Source organism: Heterocephalus glaber, unplaced genomic scaffold, assembly GCF_053883595.1.
Source record: "Heterocephalus glaber isolate CG9 unplaced genomic scaffold, H.glaber_assembly_v1.0 deba00001538, whole genome shotgun sequence".
NCBI classification, from domain to species: domain Eukaryota; kingdom Metazoa; phylum Chordata; class Mammalia; order Rodentia; family Bathyergidae; genus Heterocephalus; species Heterocephalus glaber.
Genome location: NW_028258333.1, coordinates 26,910,894 through 26,917,257, shown reverse-complemented (window position 1 = coordinate 26,917,257; position 6,364 = coordinate 26,910,894). Strand labels below are relative to the sequence as shown.

The 6,364-nt window shown below is 37.5% G+C and overlaps 1 pseudogene; it reads left to right on the top strand.

Annotated features, from left to right (window-relative positions):
* The first annotated feature begins 4,524 nt into the window (after window positions 1–4,524).
* On the top strand, window positions 4,525–6,364 carry LOC101724067 (mitogen-activated protein kinase kinase kinase 7 pseudogene; annotated as a pseudogene).

The following is a 6,364-nucleotide window of genomic DNA, read 5'->3' as shown; positions in this document are numbered from 1 at the left end:
CACAGAATGTAAATGTATGTACTATAAACATATAGTAATAAAAATGGATTTTCCACTTGGAAATAAAAAAAATAGTATGTGTGGAAAATATCAATTTAGGGTAGAGAAAAAGAGAAATGAAGAACATATGTACACAGTTTATTGGGAAAAAAATCTGAGCAGTGTGCTGACAAAGCACTTTGCCATTTATGGGCTGTCCCAGCCTCTTCTAAACATTCAGGGTGATGCTACTGGGAACCTCATAGGGGATTATCTTCCAGCCTTGCTTCCCAAAGTAATTTCCTTTCAATGAACCAAATTTGGGGAGAGTACACTACCTCTCTTGGTAGTGCTTTTATTCAGTTGGGATTTGTGGTTTATTGTAGCAACTTTTTTTATGGTTTGAGTTGTGCTGTGATTATGTAATCTTTGAACTTATTTATCACAATTCACTTCCCTTTTTTTTGAATTCTGAGAAGTTTATTATCAAGTCATTACAGTGTTCAACCAGATCAACATATAAAGATAAAAGACATTAACAGTAAACATTGAGAGGTACACATTCCCATTCTGAAATAAGATGTTATATACACAGAAAAAAATGCTGCAAGTATTAAGGCATTCAAAGTAACTTTTGAAATTTTAGATGTGACATATTTAAAAGAAAAGTGTAAGTTTTAAAATAATTAAATAAAAGAATTGAGATAAATGTTCAGAGACCTTAACAATCACAAGAACATTTTTGTAAGCAATAGGGTAGTTCTATAAAAAGTCCGAAAATAGAGCTAATATTTTGCCACCATGAAACATATCAAATTACCAATATCAAAATATGCTAAAATGAACATGCAGTCTGGAATTTGTACCAAAGAAAACAGCATTAGGTTGTTGAATACTGCAAAGTGTCTATACAGATTTCTTAGGTGTATTTATAAAAAAGAAACTTTATTTCAAAAGAGCCATTAAAATGTATGTCAGCAGAAAAAGTGATCACTATTTCAAACCTTTTCATTCTAACATTTTTAAATGTAGTTGCAAGAGAGAAAAATCTGTTTAAAAATATTAGCTTATAAATAAAAGCTGTTGGTGCATTCTTATACATATGGATTTTTAAACTAAAACTGAGTAATTAATTGTAGTATGATATATCTTAACTTCTGGACTCTACTACTGGAGTAGGAAATTCCTCTTTCTTTCTCTCGCAGATAGGAAGTCATTTTAGAAAATGAAAAGAAACAGCAATATATATGAATTCAAAACAAAACAGTACTGTAAAGTAGTAAAACATAAAATAATAGCGAGTGAAATTCAAGACTTTTTCTTAAAGCAAATGTTAAGGACTGAAATGCAAAATGGTACATGCTCAAACTGGTCTATCATTCTACAACCAAAACTAAGGATTCTTTATGTAGGTGCTTGTATTCATAATAGCCCCGTGATTAAATATATATTCAAATTTGTTTTTTAAAACATATGTGTTTCACATGTAGAAAAATACCAGAATTTTGGTATCTCTAACATAAAATGCTATCTTACTTAACACATCAAAGTGTGCTTTTGAAAAATCAATTTTATTCAAATATTTAAAGCCAATCATGAAGGATTTTTGAGCACATTAATCTCAAAACATTCTTAAACAAGATGAAAAAAACATAGGCCCTTGAATACAGGTTATTAACAATAAAAAGTAGAGGCCACAACAATTTCATGACTAAGGGCAGTTATGTCTTTACATTTAAACTTCAGGTCTTTCACTGATCCAAATGTAGGAATAAGAACTATTTACAAAACTGATAAAATCAGATCTCCCCAAAATTTCTAACTATGTAATTTTCACTGAATAAAGCACTGATCACTGCAAGTCCTAGGCCTTTACAACCAAATATCTCAAATAGAGTTGTTTGAATTCTCATTTTTTCTTTTTTCTAACCCAGGAAAACCCACCATCTTTACCATAGATCTAGTCATAGTGTCTATGCAAAATTTACCACTCACCTCAAGATTCAGGGCATCAAAAATGGTTATAAATTCAAAATAGTCCACATTGCAATAAAAATTTGGCAGCACCACAGACATCATGAGTTTAGGAATCTTAGTCTAGCAATATTTCACTTGGTAATATTAATGAATAAGGATGTGTAAATACTGAACATTTAATAGGAAGTCATAGTAGCATTTTTTAAAGGACCCAAATAATTAAGCATTTTTAATGTTTTAAGTTGCTAAACATTTAAACTTTCAAAGTCACTAGGAGAAAAAAAGTATCACACACATTTTTGTCACCCAAATGAGGATATACAAATCTTCAGACAGCTGATACTAAGACAATTAGGTTTTTTTTCCTCTTATAGAAATTACATTTAGTTTGGCTGCTTCCTAGAGTCTTGGTTTACCAACTGGTTAAGAGTATATCTAAGAGGTATAAATGTCTCTAATTTCTCATTTTTATGGCTGAGTAGTACTCCATTTTATTAAAAAACCACATTTTCTTGATCCAGTCTCCAGTTGATGGGCATTTGGGCTGTTTCCAAGTTTTAGCTATCACAAACTGTGCTTCTATGAAGATGGTTGCACATATATCACTGTGGTATGATTCTTTTAATTCTTTGGGGAAGATCCCCAGCAGTGGAATAGCGGAGTCAAATGGGATTTCCAGTCCTAGTTCTTTGAGGTATCGCCATACTGATTTCCACAGTGGTTGCACCAGTGTACACTCCCACCAGCAGTGGAGCAGGGTTCCTCTTTCCCCACAGCCCTGCCAGCATTTGTTAGTGGTTGATTTCATGATAGCAGCCATTCTTTCTGGAGTGAAGTGGAATCTCAGCATTGTTTTCATTTGCATCTCTCAAATGACCAGTGATGTTGAACATTTTTTCATGTATTTATTTGCTATTTATACTTCTTTGTCTGAGAAATGTGTGTTCCTTTCAGATGCCCATTTTTGGACTGGGTCTTTAAATTTGGGAGGTCTGATCTTTTTAAGTTCTTTATACATTCGAGATAGTAGGCCTTTGTCTGAGGAAGAGCAGGTGAAGATTTTTTCCCACATTATGGGTTGTCTCTTCACAATGCTGGTGGTTTCTCTTGCTGTGCAGAAGCTTTTTAATAAGGAGAGATCCCATTTGTTGATTGTTTGTGCTAGTTCATGGGCAACTGAGGTTTTGTTCATAAAATCTTTTCCTACACCGATGTCTTCAAGGGTTTTACCTAACCTCTGTTCCAACTGGTTCAGAGTTTCTATTTTAATATTTAGATCTTTAATCCATTTTGATTTTAGTTTAGTGCATGGTGAGAGATATAGGTCTAGTTTTAATCTTTGGCAAGTTGAAGCCCAATTTTTCAGCACCACTTATTAAAGAGGCTATCTTTCTTCCAGTGAGGGTGTTTGGCTCCTTTGCTGAAGATGAGATGGGTAAGTGTGTCTGGCATTGTTTCTTCATCTTCTAATCTGTTCCACTGGTCCTCAAGTCTGTTTCTTTGCCAGTACCATGCTGTTTTTATCACGATAGGTTTGTAGTATAGTTGCAGGTTGGGGATTGTGATACCCCCTGCCGTGTCTCTGTTACCTAGAATTTCTTTTGCTCTTCTGGGTCTCTTCTTGTTCCAAATGAATTTTTGGATTGTTTTCTTGAGGTCTATGAAGTGTGCTGCTGGGATCTCAATTGGAATTGCATTAAATCTATATAGCAGTTTTGGAAGACATTTATAGCTAAGTGGATGCACATTGAGGCAATACTCTTAAGTGAAGTAAATAGGACACACATGTGTAAATACCGAATAGTTTCTCTGCTGTGAGAAACTGAAAGTGTAAATAAGGACTAAATGTATAATAGGTAATGTGAAATAGGAAGACAAGGGGCAAAGTGAAAGGAAGTGGGAGGGCTAGGGGAAAGGATAGAAGGGAATGGGATTAATATGAGAAAATGGAAAAATAGGAACCAAATCTTTGTAAATAGGGAGGAATGGAGGGGTTGAAGGGAGGCCTGGGCTAGGGTGAAAAGTAAGAACCAAGAGAGACTATGTAAAGGTGCAAATTTCCAATGATGAATGTCATTCTATTGTATACCTAAAATGTAACAATGATTAGAATAAATAATCGATAATGTAAAATAGGAAGAAAAGGTCCAAAGGGGTAGGGGTAGTGGGAGGGGCAGGGGAAAGGAAAGAAGGGAAAGGAAAAATGGTGAGAAATGGAAGAAATGGAAATAAAGTCTTTGTAAATAGGGAAGGGTGGAGGGCGTGAAGGGAGGGCTAGGAATGGGAAAAAAATAAGAACCAAGATGCATTATGTAAAGGTACAATTCTCAATGAGAAATGTAATTGTGTTGTATAACTACAATGTACCAATAAAAGAATTTAATAATTAAAAAAAAAGAGTATATCTAAGAGGCGGAGCTGGAGCCGGGACGCTGCTGTGGCTGCAGTCCCGTCTGTCACCACAGATCGCCGGGTGTCTGGTGTAGGCCCGGAGGCGGGTGAGCGGGGGTCTCACCGGGATTGTCCGGGTGGCACTGTCCCTTGGCCTCCTGGGCGCCATGAGGGATCATGTCTACAGCCTCCGCAGCCTCCTCCTTCTCCTCGTCTTCGGCCAGTGAGATGATCGAAGCCCCTTCACTGGTCCTTAACTTTGAAGAAATCGATTACAAGGAGATCGAGGTGGAAGAGGTTGTTGGAAGAGGTGCCTTTGAAGTTGTTTGCAAAGCAAAGTGGAGAGCAAAAGATGTTGCTATTAAGTGAATAGAAAGTGAATCTCAGAGGAAAGCTTTTATTGTAGAGCATCCTTAATTTGTTACAGCTTCAGCAGTTGTCCTGTGTGAACCATACTAATATTGTAAAGTTGTATGGAGCCTGCTTGAATCCAGTGTGTCTTGTGATGGATTATGCTGAAGAGGGCTCTTTATATAATGTGCTGCATGGTGCCGAACCATTGCCATACTACACTGCTGCCCATGCAATGAGTTGGTGTTTACAGTGTTCCCAAGGAGTGGCTTATCTATACAGCATGCAACCCAAAGCTCTAATTCTCAGGGACCTGAAACCAACAAATCTGCTGCTCATTGCAGGGGGGACAGTTCTAAAAATCTGTGATTTTGGTACAGCCTGTGACATTCAGACACATATGACCAATAACAAGGGGAGTGCTTCTTGGTTGGCACCTGAAGTTTTTGAAGGTAGCAATTACAGTGAAAAATGTGATGTCTTCAGGTGGGGTATTATCCTTTGGGAAGTAATAACGCATCGGAAACCTTTTGATGAGATTGGTGGCTCATCTCTCCGAATCATGTGGGCTGTTCATAATGGTACTAGACCACCACTGATCAAAAATTTGCCTAAGCTCATTGAGAGCCTGATAACTCGTTGTTGGTCTAAAGATCCTTCTCAGTGACCTTCAATGGAGGAAATTGTGAAAATAATGACTCACTTGATGTGGTACTTTCCAGGAGTAGATGAGCCATTACAATATCCCTGTCAGTATTCAGATGAAGGACAGAGCAACTCTCCCACCAGTACAGGCTCATTCATGGACATTGCCTCTACAAATACTAGTAATAAAAGTGACACTAATATGGAGCAAGTTTCTGCTACAAATGATACTACTAAAAGCTTAGAATCAAAATGGTTGAAAAATCAGGCAAAACAACAGAGTGAATCAGGCCGTCTAAGCCTGGGAGCCTCCCGAGGCAACACTGTGGAGAGCCTGCCCCCAATTTCTGAGGGCAAGAAGATGAGTGCGGACATGTCAGAAATAGAAGCCAGGATCATGGCGACCACAGTGTATTCCAAGCCTAAACAGGGCCACCATAAAACTGCTTTATTTGGCAATATTCTGGATGTCCCTGAGATCGTCATACCAGGCAATGGGCAACCAAGACATAGATCCATCCAAGACTTGACTGTTTCTGGAACAGAACCTGGTCAGGTGAGCAGTAGGTCATCCAGTCCTAGTGTCAGAATGATCACTACCTCAGGACCAACTTCAGAAAAGCCAACTTGAAGTCATCCATGGACTCCTGATGATTCCACAGATACCAGTGGATCAAATAACTCTATCCCAATGGGTTATCTTACACTGGATCACCAACTACAGCCTCTAGTACCATGCCCAAACTCCAAAGTTTCCATGGCAGTTTTTGAACAGCACTGTAAAATGACACAAGAATATATGAAAGTTCAAACAGAAATTGCATTGTTATTACAGCGAAAGCAAGAACTAGTTGCAGAACTGGAACAGGATGAAAAGGACCAGCAAAATACATCTCGTCTGGTACAGGAACATACAAAGCTTTTAGATGCACACAAAAGCCTTTCTACTTACTACCAACAATGCAAAAAACAACTAGATGTCATCAGAAGTCAACAGCAAAAATGGCAAGGCACTTCATGA